Genomic DNA, 12,859 nt, shown 5'->3' with positions numbered 1-12,859 from the left:
ACACAGTGCCAGGTGTAGAGAAAACATATGAAACGTTAGCCAACTATCCTTATTTGCATAAAATAAAAAGGGAGGGTGTCAAAGTACCATCCCACGTCAGCCTGGCCTTCATCTCTATGCCATTTGTCTCATTCTAACCGCCAAAAAATGTAAATGCCATATCTAAGGAAAAAGTTATCGAACTTTCACTCACCAGAAAATCTTTTAAATAAAGGATACCTTTCTGAGATGCTGTAATAAAAGATTTCAAAAGGTTAACAGCAACATTCACGAGTAAACTATGCCAAAATGTGCTGCAGCTTGCCAAAAAATAAACAAAAACAAAAAACCACCAAGGAACTAAGCCAAATGCAGAAACTAGTCCAAACTGTTCTGATTCCAAATCAAATCTGATCCTGGGCCCTGAATCAGAAATTTGGTTACTTTGCTAATCCCTCCAATACCAAAAGCCCTTCGTCTGATAGCAATTTCAAATTTGATTACCTAAATGGACTTAATTTGAATCCGGGTGAATATGAACTATAATTCACCAGAGGAAACCCAGCCAGAAAGGCACAATAAAAAATAAACAGCACATGCACTCACACAAGCAAAGCCCACATTTAATCTCTTTCATTTGACAAGCTGGACAGACCTAGGAACAATGCCCTCTGTCTTGGCATCCCGCGATTTTCTGGGTTAATGCAATGCTTCATCACCAGCAGTACTTAGAGCTAAAGAGTCTTTCTGTGACGGGATACAACTAAGTGCATGCCAAACACACAATAATGCTTTTCACCAACCTCCAATGAAAATACAAACTTTTATGAAATTTGCTAGGTACGAATGCCTATTTAGCTAAGAGGTTTATAAGGTGACTCCTCCACACAGCAATCAAAATATCTTTGTTTGTGATGATCTACAGCACACCAACTGTACGAGCTGAAGTGAACGCCTTGGGAAAACAACCCTGCTGTTTGTTTCATCAGGCATCTACTTTAAGAGCCTGTTAAAATCTTCCATTTGTTTTCTTACACAGACTAATTCAGGAAGACAAAACAAGCTGTTCAAATTCAACAATTTCTTGTTAATATTCCACGAAGGCCATCCCTGATCTTCCGAAGGGCAACCTGACAGCATGAAACCTCCCATAAAAAGCAAATACCATAAAAATGTGAAGTCATCAAAACAGCCCTGCCTTTTTTTTGTCCTCACCACTGGTAGGACAAGCTGAAAAGGGAAGACAGATGTAACCTGTCCTTTGGAATAGTGTGTGGAACTAAATAGTACGACCAACATGGCCACCACTCAATCAATCAATGTAATGTCCTCACCACCTCTTGGTATTCCCTATACAGCCCTAAATACCCCTCCAGCAACATACAGGAGTGAACCCAGTCATACACAAACACACACACTCACACACCCTGATTCTGTTTACATTCCATCCTTCACTTTCGCCCTAGACACCAATTAAGATCATCAGTATTAACTCACCTAGACAAAAGTGGTAAGATGCGCTCTGGGTAGATTCTGACACTAGCTGTAAATGCAGACAAAGCAGAAACTACACTGACATGCATGTGATTCATTTATCCAGCTGCATTTCCCAAAACGCTCTTTAAGAATTCTTTTTTCCGGGGATTTTTAAGAATAATCATGTCATTTTTTAAAAAGACCTAAGATGAAAGGCAGCTGTCTTCATGCCCCTTTGTTTGGGAATGTGTATCTCACCACCTTTCTAAAAGCTCACTGCCTGCCCTCTACCGCTACTAATTAAATGGAGAAGTAGAGAATGAAAGAGAAAGCTCCTCAAAGAGAAAACAGGGAGAGGAGATCCCCCTGGGTAAGTGAAACAATGTTACTTTTCACCCATCCTCAGGTAAGTGCACAAAAGGGGGGGAAATATTTCACAAGAGCCCAGCATGGCAAAATGATCGGAAACGCCAATCACATTATTTGCATTGCGATCATTCTTTGATAAAATAAATACCACAGCAAGCTTTACCTAGCACCATTAACGGGGGGAAAAAAACATACCCACAACACCTTCTCCACCCTAAGACACCTATTCCATTACACACTTACGGAGCGCGCGCGCGCACACACACATACACACACACACACACACTACCAGGGTGGGAGAGAAGCCATAACGTGGTCGTGTCTATTAACCCCACCCCTATCACCAGAGAAAGAGGGGATCTCAGAAAAGAAAGGAGAGGAAGAAAGAGAAACCCAGATATCCTTGAATTTCCAGGCATTAACTTATCATGAAATGCACAACCAGGATAGGAAATACCTCCCCGCTGAGTAATGCCTCTTGGGTTGTAAATTCACCTCTCGAAAGGGGAGCCAGACCTGAACGCGCGCCCCGCCAGACGGTAAACCCCTCCTACCTGCTCCATCCAGCCTGCCCGTCACGCCGCGCCAGCGACAGCCGCCCACCCCCCTTTTGGCAGAGCAACACACTAATAAGAGCCGAGCGTGGCTGGTCGGGAGAGGTCTAAGCAGTGATGTAGCAGGATCTTCTCAAAAGGGGGGAGTGGGAACCCGCGAGGAGAGAGTGAGGGTAAAAACAAAGCCCTTTCCAGGCGAACCGACAGCCTCGGGGGCGTGGCTTACTTAATTCGCTTCATCAATAAAAAGGATCAATTGAGCTTTTGAGCTTTCCTCTCTCCACCCACCCCGGAGGTGCTGGATCCTAGAGAGGAAAAAAAAAAAATGGCAGGGCTGCAAGCTTCCCCCAAGTTTCCAGCAGCACCTGCCCCCATCCTAGATCTCCTCCCCCCACCAAAAAGACCCCGAAATCCACACGCCTGGCTTTAGACTCTGCAAGACAGAGGGTCGGACACGCACAGCTCAGAACGTTTCACTCTCTCCCACCGTAACAAGCACACACGCATCAGAACACTTGCTGACACCATCATTAGAAAGTTCCAGGGGGAGACAATCCAGGTTTTGCCGCGGCCCCGGGCTCCCCCGCGCGGCGCGGGTCTCCAGCCGCGACCCAGACGTGACACACGTCATGGACTCCCGGGCTGCAGGGGTGAAAGGCGGAAAGTTGCCCCACAGCCCCAGGAGACGCGGCTTGGAGAAAAGGAACACGCGGGCCGAGAAGCGCACGCGCCCTCCTTCCACCCAAAGGCGGGGAGCGGCGAGTGAACCCCAGGCTCGCTGGGCGTCGCGCCGCTTTATTTACAAACAATGCGCAGGGCCGGAGGGGAGGGGCGACAGGCGCAGGGCGGAAGAAGCGAGCGCCCCACCGGGACCCCGCTCCCGGACGCTCCCGCCTTTGGGGTCCCCCTGCAGGCGCGGGGGACGCGCACCCAAGGGGTCGTCCCAGTCCCCACTCCCTGCTGCCGCCGGAAAGGAACCTCCCGGGGAGCCCCGTCGGGAAGAGGGCGCCGCTCACCTCGTCTTCTGAAAGTCCGTAGACCGGCTCCCCAAGCCCGGTCGCCATGGAGCCGGCCCCCCGCGCGGGATCAGACGCGCTCCCGGGCTGCTGGGCTGCGGCGCGGGCGGCCAGGTCTTCCCTCCTCCTCCGGGGCCGTCCGGCCCTGCGCGCGTCCCGCCGGGCGCCGGCAGGTGAGGGAGCCCGAGCGCGCGCGCCCCGGCCGCTGCCTGCGCCGCTTCCTCCCGGAAGGCTGCGGGGCCTTGCGGGCCGGCGGTCCCGAGAGCGCGCAGTGCAGCGGGCGGCGGCGGCGCAGCGCCCGCCGGGCTTTCCTTCCCTCCCAGCTCGCCCGCCGCTCTCCGCCCCTCTCCGAGCCTGCTCTCTGATCTGTGGAACCCGGCTCGCCCGCCCCCACATTCGCTCCCTCTCGGCCCCCGCTCTCTCCGCCCCCTCCTCCACCTCCTCCCGCCCCGCGCTCAGAGGGGATCCTCCCCGCCTCGCCGGGGCGGGCACACGCGCCCCCCAAGCCAATCACAGGCCGGGCTGGGGGGCGGGCCGCGGGCGCGGGGGTGGTGGAGTTCGGTCCCAGCGCCCACCCCACCCCCTCGCTCCCCTGCGGCTCCCCGTGGACTCCCCAGCCGTGAAGCGGGTCTCCTCGGAGCTGACCCACCCTCCCCTCCCGCTCCCGCTTTCCCTCCGCTTCGGGGAGCGGGCGGGCTGGGCATTTGGGGCCGCTGAAGGCATTTTCCACAAGTAAGTCCATTTCTCTTCCCCGAGGTCTCTTCACCAAGACGCCTGAGCTCGCCGTAATTGTTAAAGGGGGGAAGATGGATGTTTCTGGACCCCTTTAAATTGTTGGCAAGCCCAACTTGGGTGCTTTGTCGGCTCCCCGGAGCCGATCCGTCCGGCCCGGCCGCCAGCCGGCAAGAGGCTGCCCCGGTGTGGCCGCAAGTCGCCACTGCTTTGTCAACCTTACACGGAACAAAACCAACGCAGCGCCCGCTCTGAGTACACAGCCGCCCACTCGAAAACAGCGTGGTTCTTCGAATAAAAGGCAGCTCTTTTGTGAGCCGCAACGTGAAGTCTCAGACTCAAGTTTAAGGTAATCCTCTGCATATGCAAACCATTAAGACGTCCTATTAGGCACGGTAGGATTCTTCCCACATCCCAGCTACTGTTTCTCTAGCAAGCAGTTCATTTAATCCATCAGATTTATAGGAACGCCAGAGACTAGTTTAAATAAGAGAGAAATTCGTCACTCGACTTTTTCAGGTAGCCTTTCCTTAAATTTAGATGTTAAGTACAGTTGTGGGTTCAAAAAGAAAACAGAAACAACATGCATTTGCCTCTGAAAAAACATCAAAGTGCCCTCTTTGGTATTCACAGGGTGCCTTTAGGATTTTCATTCAAGTTAGTTGTTTCAGAAAGCAGAACTCACGTGATCCAAACCGCAGCTACTTTGCTAAGTATCTGTTTGTGCCCATCTAGATCATTTTCGAAAGAAGGGAAACACCCATCCTCTAACGTAAGCTCTCCTTTGCCTCCCTGCGACATTACTGTGGCTTAAATGTGTGCCATACTCAAGATTTTCTTTCAAGACAAAGCCTCTTGAAGTCAACCCCGTACTCAGAAGCCTTCCCCACCTATCTTGAGCCATTTAAGTCCACAGTACTTAGATGCCACAAAAGCCCAAATGAGAAAAAAAATCATCTTTAGGGAGGCACAGTTCAAAAGACAGTTCTCTGTACATTCTGTCCAGACCAAAGTTTTTCAACCTTTTCAGGCCTAGAATATCTTTCTTTTCATAAAGATTTACAAATACACACACACACAGGCGCACACCCCAATTCTAATATGCTCTTCACCGTGCCTGTGACTTACATAGTATAGGAGTCCTTGTGTCTTTATCCTCGCTAGCCAGGTCTTTGTCAAGTTCTGTCCAGTTTATATTATGGGAGGGAGGGTAATCTTTTTAAAATTTTTCTAATAGAAAATTATAATTTCTAATTCCACAGGACACCCTTCCTACAGCCCTAGAGGAGCACAGTTCTGGACTTTACCTTTGGGTGAGGCTGTATCATCTGGGAGCTGTAGGAGGGTGTCCTACTTCCTCTCCCTGTCCTGTTGCCATGATTCTGCTCCAACAACCCCACCAGGGCAGTCTACACCTGCCTGCGCTCTGGGGTCATGCCCTTGGCTTTCCCTAAAGGATGATTATGAGAAACTACACTATGAAACTTGCCTTATGTCATGTATCGTAGAGGTGTTTATGAAATCATGATCTTTGACGTTCAGTGTTTCCTGTAAGAAGACTCAAACAAGACATTTATTTCAGACCTAGGAGGAAAAGCTTTCTTCTAAGGAACTGGTAAGCTTTTCCATGACGGATGACAAGAATTATTTCACCTAATTTTGTTTTTCTATTAACTTTAACCACCAGGAAACTCAGGACCCATTTTATGGCCCTAAGTCATAAAAGAACCCCGTAAACAACAAAATCAATCCCCTGTGTAATTATGTACCAGCTTTCCCCCAGTACAGTGGTTCTCACCCCTGGATACACATTGTTATCATCTGGGGAGCTTTAAAATGACCAGGCACCCAGTGGCCAGCCTAAGAGAATATGATTTCATTGGTTCACAGGACCGATGTAACTTTCATAGGAGCACAGGCAATGGTAGTTTCAATAGCTTCCCAGGTGATGCTAATGTCCCTGTAAGATTGAGAATGGCAGGCCTGGCCAGTGGTTCCCAAACTTGGCTGTACAGAGGAACACCTGGGGATGTTTAAAATCACTGCTCTGTACCTCCCACCCCCTACACACGCTCATTTAATTGCTGCGGGGTGCCATGTGGGCATCAGTTTTAGAAGCTCCCCAGGTGATTCTAATGCACAGCAAAATCTAGGGATCTCTGGCTTAGACTGATATTCTTTACGTTTTCCATGATCCTGATCTTTTCATTTTTTTTTCAGTTTAGAGGTAATTACATGTTTTAAACATACTCAAATCCTTTGTGGATGTAAACAAATATACTTGGTGTGACTAGTATCAGGGAGCAGTTTTACCCACCCCCTACCACTCTGAAGTCTCAGATTAGTCCAATTTCTTGCAGGGGGGTAGTTCAGGGAGCACAACCCTTAAGAGAAACTCTTCTGCAGTCTTATCCAAAGCAAAACTGTCCTTTCATCCTCCAGTCAGTTTCACGTCTACTTAACAATTATACAGAACCTAACTTGTAGATTCATCTCTGGAATTTCTTCCATTTTGTTGCCTTTGGAGGCTCCCTTTAACATCTTAGATTTCATACTGTGGGTGCTTGGTAAATGCTATTCACTTGGATCACCAGAAATGAAAAATTAGCAAGAACAATTTTAAAGTACAATGGGTAATCACAAACAGGGAACATTTTAATGCTAAGCCTCTACAAATGACTGAGTTGGCTTAGCAAGCTATGTATATCTTAAGTCTGGGAAGTGCCCAAAGAGAACACACAGTGTCACATATCTGCGTGTTTCATATAAATAACACTGTATTTTTTTTTCTTTTCAATTTTTGGTATTTTGTATTCTTGAAAAAGAAAGCTCATGAAGCAAACATTTTGAAGATGGACATGTGCCTGTAAAACCCGGTGTCATCTTGGAACTTAGAGACATTCATTGATACATAGAGGAATCTCACAGATTTAAGGTGTGTATGATTATACAGGCAAATAAACCATACTTCAAACTTTTGACAAATATAAAGGTGGGTAGCAAAATTTACAATGACTTGTAAATAGCTAATCATTTTGTATAAAAATAGCTAGGCTTTTTAAGAAACACATTTTGAACACCTGTGTGCTATTCATTCTAGCACCCTAAAAATAATAAAATAGCTGAGATATAGGTACATGATTCCAGTTTTTTCCAATCTAACAAAATACCTGCCTTTTATCTGACTATATTAGCTATTTACTTTTATCACTTATTAATATTTCTGAAATGTTTGTTTTCACATTTTTACTGTTTTTTTTCTTATTTTTCATGCATCTTTTTATTGAATTATGCTGTTATTGTTCTTTATTTTCTTATTATATTTGGGATGTTAATCACTGCCTTTCTGTTCTTTTCCTGTTTACCTTGGACATTTTACATGCATACCTTACTTGACAAATCAAAAGTTAATATCTTAATCCCCCATCTGAACAATACAAGAAGCTTAAGACACTCTTTTTGATCATCAACTCCTTCCGTGGTATTACTGTCCAATTTCGTTCTGTACTTTTTTTAAACCACCAAATTAGATATTATTTTTATATATAATTTTTTTAGCTTTACCAATATATTTTGTGGTTTTGTTTCTAAGAATTCCTTGTTGCTTCTTAGACGTTCCTTTGAGATCATTTTCTTCTTTAAGGACACCCTTTTAAATTCCTTTAGTAAAAGTCCATCGGTGATAAACTCAGTTTCTTTTTATCTGAAAATGTCTACCCTCATTCATGCAAGATGGTGAAAATTATGTATTAGAAGCAGACTGAAAGCCGTTGTGGAATGTAGAAGGATGTAAATCAATGCTGTTAATGTGACTAGTGTCACTAATTTTACCCACCCCTACCATTCTGAAGTGTAGGTCTGAAATTAATTTATTTGGGGGGTTTTTGGGGGAATGGAACTACCCTTAAGAAAAACCACTCAATAGTCTTGCCCAGGGTAAATGGTTGTCTCATTCTCAGTGCTTTGCAGATGCTATTCTTCTGATTTCTGGCTTCCATTGTTGATGATGAATGGGCAGCTTTTAGTCTAATTACTGTTCCTTTGTAGGTCATCTGCTTTATCTTTAGCTGCTCTTTGTTCTTGATGTCCTAAATTTTCTATAATTTGTCTATATGTGATGTTCTTTTTATTTATCCTGTCTAATTATACTTTGCACTGTGATTTAAATCTTTTATCCTTTCTGGAAAATGCTCAGTTGTCATCTCATCAAATATTGCCCTTTCTCCATTGTCTATATGTGTCCTTCTGGGACTCCAGTTACTCAGATGTAGACCTTCTAATTCTGTTGTCGGTATCTCTTAACCCCTTTAACATACTGTATGTCCTTGTCTGTCTATGCTGCACTCTGAGTGATTTCTTCAGATCTCTCTTCCACTTTGTTAAGTATTTCGTTGAGTCTAATCTTCTGTTTAACCCATCAGTTGAGTTTTTTATTCAATGATCAAATTTTTCATGTCCAAAAGTTCTACTGAAATTTTTTCAAATCAGCCTCGTCATTCTTTCTTTTTTTAAAATATTTTATTTATTTATGTATTTATTTATTTGGTTGTGCTGGGTCTTAGTTGCGGCAGGCGGGCTCTTTAGTTGCAGTTTGTGGGCTCCTTAGTTGTGGCATGCGAACTGTTAGTTGCTGCATGCGTGTGGGATCTAGTTCCCTGACCAGGGATCAAACCCAGGCTCCCTGCATTGGGAGCACAGAGTGTTAACCATTGCGCTGCCAGGGGAGTCCCAGCCTCGTCATTGTTTATAGTTTTTTATTTTGTGTTTCCAAATTTTATTTCATTAAACATTTCATAACTAATTATTTTATATTTTGCTAAGTCATATCTAAAAGTTTGGAATATGTCTTCCTTAGTTTTTGCTGACCCTTGCTCATTGAGACTTCATTCCACGTATGTTTAATGTGAATTCATTTGGTCGTGATTTTATTTGGTTAATCTTTGTCTCTGGAAATCCAAAGTGGCTTTGTGTTTGTTTCTGCTAAGGGAACACTACCACCCTGGGACCACTTTAGCCCCATTTGGGAGCCTCGGTTTCATATAGAAGCCTGAGGTTCAGTCACTAGCCCCCCAAATTAGTCTCCCCTTAATTGCAGTGTTGATACAGCACTTACTTGCTGCTTCCTGCATCATTCTTTGGTTTCAGGTAACTTTTTTTAGGGTGGAGGGGTATGGAACACATTATAACTGTTCAGCAGATATACACTTCCTCACCTCCAGGAGGAATAAATGTTCCTGCCCCAATGACAATGCACTTGACCGTGTAACTTACTTAGTCCAATGGCATATGAGCAGAAGTAGCAGTGTGACTAGTTCAAAACAGAGATCACAGAGGCTTTGCAAGTTTTTGACACCTCTTCTGTGCTCCTGCCCTACACCATGAGAACATTCCATCCCAGGTGAGGGTCACTCCTTAAACCTGGGTACCATAAGGACACACAAGAAACAGCCCTGAACTTGACCTGCAACCTGGAGCAAGGTCACCCAAATTACAGCTGCCAACATGCAGTGTGAACTAGAGAGAGGTATTTATTGTTGTAGCCACTGAAGTTTTGAGATTTTTGCTACACATCATTATCATTATCCAAGCCAAAGCTGACTAGTATATGAAACCTCCGGGCCTTAATTTGTTACTTAACATAAGCCTAACAATACATTTAAAAAGTCAGGATAGTTTACAGCAGGGAGACCCTTCAGGGTAGCTAGACTGACCTTATTTACAAGTGCGGCACTTGAAATGTAATGCAGTTATGTTCTTCTACCTAAAAGAGGCAGTCATATTTGTTCTTTTAAATAATGCCTTTACATTCTTATTCCTCTCCATTAACTTACTTAGTAAACTTTAAAATCAAACACCAAATTCTTATTTCCTAGAAATTTGGAAGTGTATAAATTAGTTTCCTATGGCCACTGTAACAAACCGCCACACACTTGATGGCTTAAAACAATAGAAATGTATTCTCTTACAATTCTGGAGGCCAGAAGTCTGAAAGCAGCATCACTGGGCTGAAATCAACTTGTTAGCAGCCCCTCCGGAGGCTCCAGAGGAGAATCCATTGGCATCTAGACCTGCATTCCTTGTACTTCTCTGCTCAGGGCCCCTCCCTCTATCTTTAGATCTCTCTCTCTTCATTGAGGTCGTATGACCTTCTCTTCCTGTAGTCAAATCTCCCACTGCCCTCTTATAAGGACACTTGTGAGGTCATTTAGGGCCCACCCAGACAATCCAGGATAATCTCCTCATCTCAAAACCCTTAATTTAATCACACCTGCAAACCCTGTTGCCAGACCAGGTAACATTCACAGGTTCCAGGGATTAGGACCTAGATATTTTTGGAGCCCATTATTCAGCCAACCACAAGAAGTGCGGTGGTGAATTTCAGTCTATACTTTGCTGGATGCCACAAACGCTCAATTATTTGAGTCCAATTTTTTGGTAGAAAGGGAATGATTTTTTTTTTCCTCCTCACATTGTATTTTCATTTGCAAGAAGCAATAAATTATGTCCTTCAACTCTGTGATAGAAGTTCTGAAACAGCTGCTTTAATGAACAGTTTTGACAAGTTTATTGATTTTTTAAAAAAATAATAATCTAAGTGACTTGAAAACTCTCTACTTAAAGGGTGAAATGTGTCCTTTCTTTTCAGAACTCCTTTACTCCACTGATAAAATTTTGAAAGTATGCTTCTAAAATGACTTTCTCTACTTTTATTATTTGTATTAAAAATGGGAAGATTGGGCTTCCCTGGTGGCGCAGTGGTTGAGAATCTGCCTGCCAATGCAGGGGACACGGGTTCGAGCCCTGGTCTGGGAAGATCCCACATGCCGCGGAGCGGCTGGGCCCGTGAGCCACAGCTGCTGGGCCTGCGCGTCTGGAGCCTGTGCCCCGCGACGGGAGGGGCCGCGATGGTGAGAGGCCCGCGCACCGCGATGAAGAGCGGTCCCTGCACCGCGATGAAGAGTGGCCCCCACTTGCCTCAACTAGAGAAAGCCCTCGCATGAACCGAAGACCCAACACAGCCAAAAATAAAATAAAATAAATAAATAAAGTAGCTATATAAAAAAAAAAGAAAAGTGCTTTAAAAAAAAAAAAAAAAAAATGGGAAGATTGAGGCAAAGTTAGTAAACAGCGAACAGTTGTGAAGCTTTCCCTAACAATGTTGAAATAGCTTTCACTTGTGTGCTGGAAAAGGGATGAAGTGGAGGTGGGGGCATTGAGATGATTTAGTTCCCAGAAGATTGGAAAAGAGAAAGATTTTCACACACTAGAAATCCTCTTTAATTATTAGTGGCTTCACACTTCATGAGTTAGCACTTGAGATAAACCAAACCAACTCACACAGCTAACAGCAGGGGACAAACACCCTAAGTGTTCTCTACAGTTTTTCCCATCTCTCACCTCCGAATGCAACCCCCATACTGCTCACTGCGATCACTCCCCCCACCTCTACCCCTACGTCCTTCCAGTGTTATGGGCTATTCTTTCAATGTCACTGATTATGTCATAACTTGATCCCCAACAGAGATGACTCTTCCACCTAGTCTAGATTCTGTTCACTAGCGTCTCCAGAACAACCCCACTGAATGTTCCCCAGTCTTATCAAGTCAATACTATGCATGTTGGTGAGCAGCTGCTTTGCCTTGCCAAGGAGGGCAGAACTTAACAGAACAGGATTAAAATACTGGAAAGGAAAAAAACCAAAGGTTTGACCACATACTCTGTGAGCAAGATACTGGAGAAACAAGACTTTCCCATATTGCTGGTTAGAATGCAAAACAATCCCTGTGGAGAAGAATGTGTCCATATCTGGCAAAAATTACACTGGTACTTTAATCCAGTCATCCTACTTCTAAGGCTAACAGCATTGGGAAAATATGAAGTGACATGCATTTGAAATATCAGAAGGTTGGAAATAACCCCAGATGTCCGTCAATAGAGAAGTGGTTGAATCAATTACTGATCCATCCACACAATGAAGTACTAGGTAGTTGTAAAAATAAATGAGGATGCTCTCTCTATCTATACTGATATGGAGTATCTCAAGGTTATATTGTTTAACTAAAAGGCAAAGAAAGCAAAGTGCAGAACCATGTTTATCCTGGGCTACCATTTGGATGCAAATAGGAAAACATGCCTGAATCCAGAAGTACAGACAATATCATCAGGGCTCTGGCACTGGGCTCTGCTTGTGCGTACTTGGCTTCATTCTACAGCCTGATTCTTTCTGTATAATAAATGAGAAGATTGCTTGCAGCCCAAGCTGTTCTATCAAACCAAGGTAGGTTCAGCCTGGGCCACTGTCCCACCCCAGTGCAAGGGGGAGGGGAGGACAGAGTAGAGTAGTTGACAGTTATATGGCATGAGAGCAGGGAAGGACCGCAAATGAAATGGGGCCATTGAACACACAAGGACAAGAGATGCCCACACAGGTTCAGACCTTTAAGAATGAGGTGATGGGAAGAGACAATCTCAGAGTTTGTCCAGATTTCAAAATTCTGTAAACTGTGTAAGATAGTAGATAATCAGGAACCTTCTTCTCTGGGGTATCAAATGGAAGCAGCTGTAAGCATTTCTTAAAACTTCATATCCAAGAACTCAGGGCAATTTACTGAATTCATGTTTGGATTGCACCATAGTCTGCTTCTGGTCTCTCTGCTTAACCTACTAGATTTTTCAGGGAATCTGAAGCCCATCACCTGGAAACAAAGCAGGAGTTTTTAGAAGGTGATTCTG

The 12,859-nt window shown here is 44.7% G+C and overlaps 1 long non-coding RNA gene across 5 annotated transcripts in view; it reads left to right on the top strand.

The window, feature by feature from the left end:
• The first annotated feature begins 3,919 nt into the window (after positions 1–3,919).
• The window catches only part of LOC132348195 (uncharacterized), a 34,705-nt gene continuing 25,765 nt past the window's right edge, over positions 3,920–12,859 (top strand). For 4 of the 5 annotated variants that reach the window (XR_009497376.1, XR_009497375.1, XR_009497378.1 and 1 more), the window contains exons 1-2: positions 3,920–4,475; positions 6,952–7,061. This is a non-coding gene — a long non-coding RNA (uncharacterized LOC132348195). Of the gene's footprint in view, positions 4,476–6,951; positions 7,062–10,772; positions 11,142–12,859 lie in introns of those variants that run through there. The other variant, XR_009497377.1, reaches the window with a different exon arrangement.

Source organism: Balaenoptera ricei, chromosome 14 (genome assembly GCF_028023285.1).
Source record: "Balaenoptera ricei isolate mBalRic1 chromosome 14, mBalRic1.hap2, whole genome shotgun sequence".
Taxonomy (NCBI): domain Eukaryota; kingdom Metazoa; phylum Chordata; class Mammalia; order Artiodactyla; family Balaenopteridae; genus Balaenoptera; species Balaenoptera ricei.
Note: the sequence above shows the minus strand (reverse complement) of the source record. Positions and strands in the feature narration are given on the sequence as shown.